The 13,242-nt window shown below is 39.0% G+C and overlaps 1 protein-coding gene and 1 long non-coding RNA gene across 3 annotated transcripts in view; one reads left to right on the top strand and one right to left on the bottom strand.

Annotated features, from left to right (window-relative positions):
• Positions 1 to 13,242, bottom strand: part of gria4b (glutamate receptor, ionotropic, AMPA 4b) — a 143,035-nt gene that overhangs the window by 91,162 nt on the left and 38,631 nt on the right. The gene's annotated exons all lie outside the window — the stretch shown is intronic.
• On the top strand, positions 398 to 1,754 carry LOC122995499. Its single transcript, XR_006406798.1, has 2 exons — positions 398 to 467; positions 1,357 to 1,754. It is a non-coding gene; the product is annotated as an uncharacterized LOC122995499 (long non-coding RNA).

Raw genomic sequence — 13,242 nt, 5'->3', positions numbered from 1 at the left:
CCATACAGCAACCACCAGCACTGCTGTTGGCCCATGGCCCTCTATATATATAGTATAAGTTATACTTTTATTAAAAGAGGGGGGTAAAACACATCAGATTTCTAAGTCAAAAAACATCAAAAAACAACAACTATAACAGCTCATAATGCAGCAGATATCCTCAGAGGGATCGCCAAGAGGCACAAAACGCTCCAAACTGTGAATATTTTAAGTGCAAGCACCAAGGGATGAGTGAACTAAACTCCTTGTAAATCCTTTACCACTTAGCATCCATAAAACATGAGCCTAGGGGGGAGGAGAGAGGAGGGGAGGGAGAGAGAGAGAGAGACAGACAGAGAGAGAGAGAGAGAGGGTAAAAGTTATTGGGAGTAAGTGGATAACAGCCAGTCAAACTGGCCAGACTTCCTGCTAAGACTTTTCTTGTGCTTGTGGAGGAAAAACTGTTGAAGTGCGGCAGGTAAAATGAGGTAAGATGCATTACATGTGAAGTTTAGGATTAAATGGACAATCTAACAGCATAAAAATTACATTTTCTAGCCAAGTGAAACATGTCACAGTAGGAAACGCACAGGTGCAACTAATGAAATCAATAATGGCTGAATCAGCTTCAGAGTCCTTGAAGGCTCCTTTTGTGTTGTTTGCTTGTTTCTTTCTTAAATTGCTTTATTGACCGTTTTAAGCTAACAAGCACAGACAGCTAACACAGCAGAGTATTGGATGTTGAAAACAAAAACAATAATAATAAATAACAACAAACATATGGAATAAGTAAATAAAACATGTACATAAAGAACAAAAAAGCTGAATTACGATATTATTATAAAATTATCAAAACCAATGCATAAATAAAATAAATAAATAAAATAATATGAGAAAATGAGAACATTTTAAGGCACTTGTTCCCATGACTCACTAAATCATAAAACGTCCATGTCCAAAGTATCCATGGACAAAACGCTATTTAAGTTTTAGAAAGACGCTAAAAATCGTGTCTTATGAATATGAAATTTAGCAATTACAATCAAAATATTAACAATGAAACATAAGGCTTTAAAATTACATTTAAATTTGGTTACAATATCTTTAAGTCTAATCATTACAGATTGCTTAGTTCTATTGTAAATGTCATTCCAAAACAAGCCCAAAACAAATACATTACTGTCTCTGGCTCTGTTAAATGATTCAGGGTCCTGGTATTGTGTGTGCTGGCTCACTGTCACAATGTCATGGCTTACTGGGACACTTGAATAGAGCGGAGCCATCGTTAATGTTATTAGTGACACCTGTGCTTTTCCTACTGTGACGAATCAAAATGTCTGCTGTGAAAAAGGCCTTTCGTCACAGGTTCTACTTTAGTTTCCACTTCAGGTTCCTGGAACTAAATGCTGGCGCAGCTCAGGAGGTGATACTAAATAAGGATCGTGATTGGTCACGCAGATGTGTCATCACATTACAACAAGAGCGACTACAACAAACACAATGTCTCGAAGAAATGGTTATATAACACGCTGGCACAAACAGTGCAGGGATCACAATGCACACAGCGGAGCAAACCAAAAAACTACAAAGTGCACTGGATGCCTTTGCAAGCCCCAGTAGTGCCCTGCAGTCTCTGTCATTGTATACACTCTCAAATCTAAAATCTCCCGTTCACATAAACGTGACAGGAAATTTCTTCTTCTGTTGTTGTCTGTTCCACAACTGTTTACTTCCCTCACCTATGGTATGTCTGAAATAAAGAACTTGGGTACACATTTTATTGTTTGCCTTCAGTTTCTCTTGCAGTTTAGTTTGAGTTTTAGTTCTGTGTCTATCCAACAAACCCCCAGGAAGCTTTTTTTTCTCTCTTTCTCAAAGTAACTGTTACTTATAAATAACTTTCACTAACCTGAGGGTTTGTTAACAACCTCTCTGATTGTATGACTACTTGCAAAACCCAAGCTAAAATAAAATTTTCCTTTAAGGACCATTCAAAATGCTCAAACCCTAACCAACGATACTCAGAAATCTACAACACACTAAGTAACAATTAATGAGAGAGAAGAGAGAGAAAACAAATGGATAGAAGACCAACATTGATGGAGTTGAGGAGATGTTGAATGTGGCAGCATTTTTATAATCTCTGCAGTCCTTTGTAAATTAACCAAGCAGTCAAACTAAGACCACATTTCAGTGGAGGAGAATTTGATAGACAGAATGCTGCCAAATATTGACAAAGTGTGAAAAACAGGCTATTATGTACAGCGCCAAGAGCTGGTATCCCTTAGAGACACTCATACAGAGACTTCACACAAATTAATATCTCAACTTGGATCCTTCCACCTGAGGAAAAAATCATATTAAATAGTGAAACCTCCGGCACAAACCTCCACTTTTAAAGCTTAATTAAAAGAGAAAACTCTAGCACGAATTGATTTTACTGCATGTGCTAAGTGGTGCATTACTGTATAATAGAGATATTTTCAATGTATGTGCTGGTTTGTGAACTCACTCTTTTTTCTGTCAGCTCTAACCGTGGGGTTCCTGTGACGGCTTCATAATAAAAAGCCATGTGTTTCATCAGTTAAATGCTGTTAATGTGATCTGGCAGCAGTAGGAAATGTTGAGTTTGCTTTAGCAGTAACAAAAATTGAGACTGATGTCAGTAAAATACAATTAGAAACTGTAGCTGCTGGATTACATGCATGCCTCATTTCCTTAAAATCCTTTGTGCATGTGAAGGCTACTTGAACACAGGAATGGCAGACTTCACCACTAACGATGAAAACTACTAAATACAGAGGTAATTACAGGATGTAAATACATTGAATGGGTATCGTTGAGAAATAAAGAGAATAACTAGCAACAAAAACTGGGTTTGATTTCATGAAAATGTTAAGGATTATAACTTTAAGGAATAATTTATGACAACTTTGGTCTTTTTTCATAGTTTTGGCCGTCATTCCTGCCAGTAATAATAACATTATTCTCACTGACTTAATCGCTGATGAGGTTCGATTTGACATTGAGATAATCTCTTTTAATTTTTTCCATTTCTTTGTTTCCTGTAGCACTCCCCTCCTGAGGGAATCTCTGTTAAATCTTGATTTATATATTTCATTAGCACTTCTTTTTTATGACCTCCAACTGAATGGGGCTCATACTAAAGAACAGAAGAGGCAGAAAGTGTGTCTGAAAGCCTCGGCCCTTATTCACCACCTGCCTCCTCACTTGAAGGTGCCCCCCCACCTTCCTCCTTTTTCTACACAAGCCTCGATAAATATAGACCCAGTGTTCTCATGATTTTAGATATGATGCTTTATCAGCCTGAATGAGTCCAATTCTCACATGAAGCTGGAAGCTACACACTCCAACACGCACATACACACTCATGAGACACACATAAATGCCCACATGCGAGCATATCAGCGAGAAAACCAATAAGCTGCCTTGTGGCTCCCCTGACGATCACCACTGCTGCTGCTTCGTATCCGTATGGCCTGATTTACAGCGGCAGGCAGACATTTTCCTGCTCCACAGGTGACTTGGACAATAAAGCCGTGGTTCATCCCACACAAACGTCACCCAGCGGCTCTTGTACAGTCTACTGCACACAGACCTCTGCATAAGTTGTGAAAACACAAAAATAAAAATAAATCAGAAAGTAAATCATTTTTATCTATCAAATTAAATTGTGCTGTGTGTTCAACGATCGAAGCAAATACACACTTTGTTCTGAAAGTGCATTTTCTATTTCTCAATCTACACGATAACAAAATAGTAATTTATGTGCTATAAAGGATTTGAGAATCTCAGTTGTTTTGCTATGTTTTCATGTAAAATAGCAACACAAGAAATTTGACAAAGGATAAAAAATATCCTGAAATATTCTCTAAGGATGTTGATAGGTTGGTCTGTCGGTCCATCTCTATGGTCCAGAGTGAAATATCTTGATAAATATTGGAAAGATTGCCATTAAATTTTGTATAATCATTCATGTTCCCAAAAGGATGAATTGTAATGACTCTGGTGATCCTCTGACTTTGCATCTAGTGTCATAAAGTCAAATTTTATATCTGTACAATACTGTATTTTGTGTTTAGTGCTAATTAGCATTAGCATTAGCATTAGCATTCTAAACTAAGATATCATATATATATATATATATGTGTGTGTGTGTGTGTGTGTATTACATATTTTTATTGTAAATTATATCATTTATGATTACTTGTACATGTATTTTGTCCTACCTGCTGGTATTCTTTCCTTGTATGTGAAAACCTACTTATCAGGCAATAAACCTGATTCTGATTGCTAAACATTAGCATGTTAACATACTGACATACTGCAGCCTCACTAGCATGGCTGTAGACTCTTGGTCTTGTTATAATCCTTCAGCCTTGAATACTACATACAATTCTTTATTCTGACTGTTCTTAATGGAGAACAGACATTCAAAAAGTAACAGCTAACATCAAAACAGTGAGAAAAAATTCCCTAAAAACTGACATGCTGTTAGTATTATGTATCCACTCATGAGCTCAGTATGTCCCAAATACATTTATCTAAAAAATATCACTTCACCAAAATCCTTTCCCAGTCTGACCAGGAGTGCTGCCCTGCTGTGGCTCACATCTGCTAATCTGACCCTTTGTATAACCAATCAATGTGCGTACATGAGCAAGTGACTGATATTGCACAGCGGTGCTACTCTATGAGAAAGATACAATGCTTCACCATAACGCTCCAATGCAGCATCAGTTATGTCACACACCAACACCTGCAACTGCAGAAATGTCACCATTCATGCTGACAATGGGAACAATGAGGAAAAGTAGCTGAGTGAGGTTCACAGTGCCCATCGTAAACAAGGACAGAGCACAAACACAGCCAGACACAACAAATGACACCAGGTGGTGTTTGTGTGTATACATATCGTGTGTGTGAATACTTGTGTGAGAGTGATAATGTATGACCATGTGTATTGGTGCAGCAGGAACAAGTCCATTTGTATAACTCTAATACTACCTCTACTACTGACTGAAAATTATGTTTTTCTACTTTTTTTTATTATTATTCTCCTATTGTGTTAATTCAAATGACAAAAAAAAACACATAGTACTTTAATTTTAAGGTTGCAGAAGAAAATAAAGCCAATCAGATCAGTGCCATATGTAATGTAAAATAATTCTATATAAAAGGTTCTCCTGTGTTATGGAATCAGTGGTGGAGGATGGGGGCCTGTTAGCATATAAGCTAATGGTTTATGACTCACTGGATGGTCAGAAAGCACAGCCTGGGCCTGGGGGAAGAGCTGCGCCAAGAGGCCTCCTCCTGCCCAGCTAAGTCAGGTGGCTGCTGGTCTGCTGTCAGTCCTGGGGCCCAGCTTGGAGCTGCACCATGGGGCCTTGACTGGCTACCCACAGAGGAATATTATGGCTAATAGGATCTGTTTTAGGTCATAGAAGTGCACACATGAGCACACATGTTACACACACATGTGGCACACACACACTGAGACGTCATGGGAAAGGGCGTTCAGAAAGAGGAAGCACACTGGTTGAAGAAACACACTGCTTCACTGATTTTTGAGACAGCGTATCCAGCCACACTCACACACACACATGAATACTGAAATACAAACACACACACCAACATGCATGCACTCATATACACACTAGCAGAGCCGGGAGATTCTTGGTCTGAGGACAACAGTTCTTTTTCGGCTGATGCTGTCAGATCCACTTATCCTCAGAGATGCATGGAGCTCACTGGAAACACACACACACACACATATATACCGGGCCTTCCTCAAGCTCTGTCTTAAGAGTAACAGAGCAAACAGTGAGAGAATAGGATTTAGGCAAACAAGCAGATGAATATTCATGACATGCAGTGTGTGTGTGTGTGTGTGTGTGTGGGGTGAGGGGAGGTAAATCAAAACTATGAGTCAGGAAAAGGAGGGACAAGAGCCTGAAAAGGTTCAGGGCAAAGAGAGGACAGAACATAGAGACAGGGCAGTACAGACAGTGATATCTCTGTAGCCGTAACACACCAGAATCCAGACGCACTCGTTTCCTCCATCCATCGCCGCAGCTTCACACCCCTCCTCCCTATATGATTCAACCTTCCTCCTCACTCTCGGCCTTTCAATTACGTCACACTCTCTGCATCCATTCAAAACAGCATTATTAGTGTTAATCCACCCAGGTGGCTATGTTTTAAAGAAGAACTTGAAATTCCTTCGTCTCAAAAAGTAACAAGAAAGAGCAGGATTGTGTTGATTAATTAATTCTTGCCTTGCTAGCGGCAAGGCTTAATCATAAGTGATGTCCTTCCAAGGTTCAATCTGTCAATTCATCCTTCCATCCAACACTTTGGTGAAGAGAAAGATATCTTAAGGACAATTACAAGACTCCACAGAGGATGACTCATGAACCCTATTCATCCAGTCAAGGTTTCTCTTGAAAAACACTCTGCTACATAAAAGGTTATCTGGCAAACTAATTTGCTCATGTTTATATTTTTAGACCCACTCCTGATAAAGAGTTGTTGATGTTGTTGGTTCTGTCTAACACCTTCTTAATGAATCTTGCAGTCTTTATCAACTGTTGTTACCATCTGCAAGTCTGTTGTTATTGCGATATTGTTACGATGGAGAGTGGCAGCCAATAATAAGTTTATAACTTTAAACCTGCCCTAATTAATATCTATATTATATCTACAGTATATAATATTAACATTGGATCAAATGACTATTCTGTGATGTGAAAGGTGTCACTCGTAGTGACAGATTCACTGAGAATCATCATAAACTCTGCAGTTCCTCTCAGATCTACGGAGCGTTTTAGAATCTTTCAAGCTGACGAAATATCGCTGGTGAACATAGTGGAACATTTAGAAGCTATACTGTTGGGTAGTTTCATAAGGCAATGCAGCATATATGCTTTGCATGTGTAGCAATGTTTAAAATGAGCATTTAGCAGCTAAAGAGTCTGATGTTTTTCTCAAGAGATGCTTTAAATCAAAGCAGAGCTAAAAGGAGACTGAATATTGGACTCATCAGGTGGCCAAAAACACGACGTCAAGTGATAAATTTGTCAATGTCTGCTGGATGTGTACATGGGCATCTGTTTCCTAACATGTTCACTATAAATACTTTATAAGGTGATGATATATCAGATGTTGTGTTTTCAGCTTGTTCCACTTCACCAAAGCGGACAATTAAAAAAAAAAAAATCAATTAATGCAGCTTTAAAAACATACCGCTTTATTAATATTAACGTAAAAGCCCTGCAGCTTTTATGAGGTCAGACTATTAAAGACAATACAATACAAATACCATTACGACTGCAGCAAATTACCATAGAAATGAGTTGACACCTGTCTGACACAGCGTCAGCTGAACATTAAAAGCCTCAGAAAGGTCAGATTTATTCCAGGGCTGTAGTAGTAGATTATGTTAGACCGCACAGGTACATTTTATAAACTGATAACTGAACATTGCCTCAGAGATACAAAACAATGTGTAACATTAGTAAATAAAGTGTTTCATATACATTTCTAGGAATGTGGTCAAGTCCCACCACTGCTGTCACACAGCTGACATGTTCTGTCCTGCCACTACCTTGCTCTAACCACTGTAGAGATATTTGTCCTATTTTTAGAAGCGCTGAAAGCAGCTCAGACAAGCAGAAAATATCAAAAAGCACACAATATATTTGCAGAGTTACCCGGCAAAGGCATGGAAGAGGGAGGAGGAGGACGACAAGCAGTTATTTACAACTTAAAGTAAGCGTCAACTTGGATTGCCTGGGAATGCCAGGAGGAGCTTCCGCCTCTCCGCTGCCTTTTATCAAAGAAGGAAACTGCTTTATGTAACAGTTTTATGCAAATTCTGTATATTGTCATGATGTATACAAATTTGTCTGTGGAGGGTGTTTATGGGTTTACATTACAGCCGATAACAGGTTGTGCAATAAGATATGTAACAGGGTCATCATTTCAATCACAATGACAGCCAGAAAGACTCACGCTGCTGCTGCTAGTGTTAAATGTATGCTTGTACTACACGATGCAACCCTATCTCTTCCACTTTGCTATTTCTGTATCAGCTTATGTCAAACAAACTGACACGAACTGTTTGAATTTCAATCTCGATCCCTCTGAAGGGATCCGCATGAGACTTATGACGAAAATCAAAGAAGAAACAAGCAAACAAATATGTCTAAAAAGGGAGAAATGTTTGTTTATATTACAAATCATTATAATCCAGTAGCGATACAGAAACACCACATCAATGAGCACTTAGAATAATTTAAGTGAATGCAGAAAGTGATTAATTTAATAATGAGATGCTTTCACCCTTGGGTGGTGAACATAGAAGGTCATGGGGTGAATGAAAAAGACGTCAGCCAGCAATGACCTTCAGGCTCACCAGCGCTGCTTTCTCTCTCTCTCTCTCTCTCTCTCTCTCTCACACACACACACACACTAACATATGCATAAGCACACTTTAATAAATGCCAGAGTGTGTGCATGGAAGAGACGGAGAGACTAAAACTAACAGACATAATGATAAATATGGAAGGAAGCAGAAAATATAAAAAGCTTCTTAATTAAAAATGCATAAATATATAAGGTTGCAATTACTTTACATATGATAAGGAGGTAATGCTCATTGTAAAGAAACACAACAACAATGTTAACATGCAGGTAATGTGACATGTTCACCATCTTAATTATATTGTTCTAGTATTTGTTAACATGGACATTTGCACTAAACAGTTTGTTTGTTTGTTTTCTTGTTTATTTGAATCAGCATCAGTTGCTGTATCACAGCAGCCAGTCTTCTTGAATACACAAGGTGACAATACAAGTCAACATCACCCAAGGATGATGGGAATATTATTATTTTTGCAGGTATTTGGTCATGAACCAAAGTACTGAACAAACTGAAACTGTGACCTGATGATGATGGCAGATGAAAAGTCAGAGGATCACTAAAGTTATAAGGATCCATCCTTTGAAGACCATGAATAACGGTACAAAATCTCATGGCAACCCAAGTTGAGACTTGTTATGCTAGATATAAATGACGAAGGATAAATGATAAAGGAATTTTCTGTTTCCCAAGGATGCACAACACTATAAAATGCTGCCTTAAATATATTCATCTTTATTACATTTACAAAGAGTACAACGTCTCTGTACCTGATAAGGAGCCAATTTGGTCTTAAAACGTTGTACTCTTTGTAAATTTAATAAGGATACATATTTTTCAGGGAGTATTTTACATTGTTGCAAGTCCTTTGGAACCACAAAGTATCTAAAGTGTTTTGGACTCAGCACCTGGGCTCAAAAGTCATTGTATGTATTCTGCACAAGACTAAAGGGCAACACACACGGGCAGCATGAACACATGTCAAATACCATTGTAAGCCAAACTCTGCAGCATTTCGATGTCCTTGACTCACCAGTGCTCTATGTTCTAGCTTTAATAAATGTCAATTATTTTTAAAAGCAGCTATTTTATCACATTCACTCCCAGGAACATTACATCCATGTCTGACGTGTCCTTTGTGTGTTATGGGGGTCAACTGACAACCGTGTGCACTTAGAAGTCTACAGTACAGTGGCTTTGAGCTAAATGCTAATGTCAGCATACTAACATGCTTAAATGATATATTATTTAGTATGTTCATTCTTGGTTTAGAGTGTTAGCGTGCTAACAATTATTGATTAGCACAAAATACAATGCCATTAGTTTTACCAATCATAAACCAAAGTATGGGACATATTATTAACGAATAATCACAATACATCCTCCAAATTTCAAGGCAATCCATACTAGTAGCGGGTCACCATGCTGTGAATGTGAATTAAAAAATTGTGACTACATCCTCTCAGAGAAACATTACACCATGGTCATTACACCATGTCTGATTCTGAATGAAACACCAACTATCAGCTTCACTTAGCACTCTGACCCTTTGAGAAGAAAAACCTGAGAGGTTAAAGGTGAACCACAAAGAGCGAGGAACAACAAACCACATGAGAGAGTGAGCTTGAACCAGTGTGAATGCGAAGGAGAGACAGAGAGATAAAGAGAGACAAGAGGAAGTGGTGATTGAGTGACAGTGCTTGGAAAGCATGCTTCTATTTAAACACTGCCACCAACTTGCAACCAGATGGGAGGGTTAATGAGGAGAAAGTCATGCCTGAACACGACGCCTCAGTGTCGGGCCGCACCAACGGAGAGCGCTGAGAGACCCAACAGGGAGTGTGTGTATGTGTGTGTTTACAGTATGAGATGTGTGTGATGAAGGATTGAAGGTTGAAGCTAAAAACTGCGTCACTGGCAAACACCATCTGGGTGCTCAGAGGAGCATGGACACCCAATCTCGCTCTCACACACACACACAAGCACAGTACTGTTACTTGATCCTTAAGAGTAATTGTTGAAAAAGGGAAGACTTCCTGCGTTTCTCCCGTCGCTCCAGGGGCTTAAATTGACGACCCAACAAGCTGCAGGAGTGCTCACATACACACAGCTACATCTCACTTTCACTGTTGTTGTTGTGAAATATGCAGTGAATGTAAAGTAAAACACCATGCATTATTAAAACTTGGACCATGAGTAATCCAAACCCCCGTGTTGCATTTACACGCCTCACAATGCAACATGAATTGTTTTTTCAGTAAAAAAAATCACTGCACAATCAAAGAGGGAGCTCTCACCTTGAAACTGAGAGGCTGGCCAGTGTTGTGACACCATTACATTTTTTTTCATGCACATATCCTATCTATATTTATAGTCTGGGGCTCTAATGGAGGCTCTACTGGAATATCTTTAATGTTATTTTTCATTTCATTTATTTGTTCCGCTCATGTCAATTCACAGTTCCATGCATGATTGCATGGGTCTCAAGGTGAACGGTACATCAAGTAAGAAATGAGACGATGGCTTGAAGAAGAAGAGTCTTGTTTTTGTTGTTTTCCTTCCTATCACACACATATATTTATCACAATTTATATCCTATTTGAACTCTTTTTATTGCACAAATTGAAGGAACTGATTGGATTACATTTCACTGTGATTGTACCTTATATGATTACATGTGACATATAAACTTGAGCTAAATGAGCTAAATTGATTGATTTATAGTTAAAAAAAACTCCTTATTTATCTTAAATTGGCAGTTTATGCAGCCTGTTTTAGCTCCTGTCTCTTTAAGGCCCCCCCCATCCCGATGAGCCTACTCTGTTCTGATTGGTCAGCTTCCAGAAGCTGCCCCTCGGCAGACTTCCAGCAGCTCTGGAGGCTTCGTAAACAAACAGTAGTAGAAGGATTTCACTTATTCTTTTTGTTCTTTACTCAGAATGGACACTTCTTAAATACATCCGTACATGTTTGAGCCCAAATCCGTTCTGTAATATGCCAGTGGACAACATAAACAACCGGTAGAACAACCTTAGCAACAAAGACTGCCATTTGCGAACAGTCTGACGTTCGAAAGTAGATGTAACTTTGCGAACAAAGCGTTCAGAGCAGTTTGAATATAAATTATGTAACCTTTAATGAGTGTTTGAAAAGGGTGCAATACAAGCACCGACCGTATTCACCTGACAAACCCTGTCGTTAAAAAGATTTAAACTTTTGGGGCACCTTGATCGTCTAAGGATTAAGGAGACATCCATGAGCCATAACAGACCCGGTTTGTGTCCAGGCCTGGGACTTTTCTTTTCTTTCTGCGTTCTTTCTGACAGTTTTAAAAGTCTCTAAACTTTCAGCAGCACACAGTTGTACTGCAGCAACAGAGAAGTGTAAAGGATCTTCTCGGGATATAAAGTTGGAAGTAGGCTGGAAGTTATCAAAGCTACAAACCGTCCAGTCTTGCAGAACACTTTACTTGGCGCCTCTGGAGGGTGTACATGGCAAAATGTCACCATCTATCCTCACAAGGATATTTCAGTTCCAAAACACACACTGTATGGGCCTACGAACTCCATCAGTCATCCCCTGTATTTTTCTTTCTTTCTTTCTCTTTTTCTGCAGCTTTTTCTCCTCCCAGCTGACTGTGACTGTGTCTGATCCCAGCAGCCCATACCTGTCTGCTCTCTGTATTTGTTCTGCCACTAATGTAGTCTCTTTCCCACTGTAGAGAAGAGATGACACAGTGGTGGGTAACTCTGGTCCTTTGGTCTCTCTCCTCCTCTTGCTATTGTTACACTTCAGTAAAGCATAGTCCAGTGATTTGGTTCAGCCTATTTAATTGCTTTCCTCTCCCAAGAAGCCTTCCTGCTGGCCCAGACAAGAGAAATTCATACATCAGATGATTGGGGTGAGACTTGTGAGGTACAACTGTGGTATTTCACAATTCTTCACAAAAATAATCCACTTCCACAAAATTTTCAGATGCCCACTTACAGCTCGCTGACTCTGAGCTGATTCCAAGTAGCCAAAGGGTAACCAGTTAATGACTATCCAAAAGTGATCAATGATAGACAATTACAGACAGACAGGACCCGTCTAGTGTCCAAATGTTAATAATATGGTGAGCTGTGAACACAGGCAAAGACTGTTAGGCAGAAAACTTTGTGCTATACATGCATAAGACAACAGGAATAAGGGAGAGAAAGTGTATAAAAAGAATTAGAGGTCTTGTTAAGTTTTAAGTTCTGAGCTATCAACACAATTACTATCAATTATCATTTCTGAACCGGGTGTATTGTGTCACCATCTGGTTTTTGTTGACCAGGCCTTTAAATCAGAATGTGATAATCTGTGGTATCATCTGCTGGTCTGCAGTGCCAAATGTACCTTCCCCTCATGCTGGTTCACCACGATTGGTTAGAAATATATCTGCTGCCAGGAAAAATGAGTTGACTCGCTGTCCAATTTTTTTTATATAATATTATTTTTAATCTTTAGGCTTGGGGAAAATATGAAGTCATTCCAAGTCTGAAGAAGACTGAAATCCTGAGTCATGAGTCATTGCTGCTGAAGTCAAAGTTACAAATCTTTTTTGATCTTGACAAGTCTAACAGTCTAAAATCATCAAATTGCTGATTCAACTTGAATCCAAGTCATGTTTCTCGAATGCGCACCGGTCAACTCAACAATATTCCTTGATGAACGGGAATACTAAAGCAGTCAAAAGTGTGTGATTTGCCTATATTTAGCAAACAGACTCCAGCACAGATGCAATCAAGCATCTCCCACCACCCACTGTTGGTCAGAAGAGTGACCCATTATCCAAA

This window comes from Thunnus albacares, chromosome 13 (genome assembly GCF_914725855.1).
Source record: "Thunnus albacares chromosome 13, fThuAlb1.1, whole genome shotgun sequence".
Taxonomy (NCBI): Eukaryota; Metazoa; Chordata; class Actinopteri; order Scombriformes; family Scombridae; genus Thunnus; species Thunnus albacares.
The sequence above is the reverse complement of the archived record's forward strand: the minus strand, read 5'-3'. Positions and strand labels throughout refer to the sequence as shown.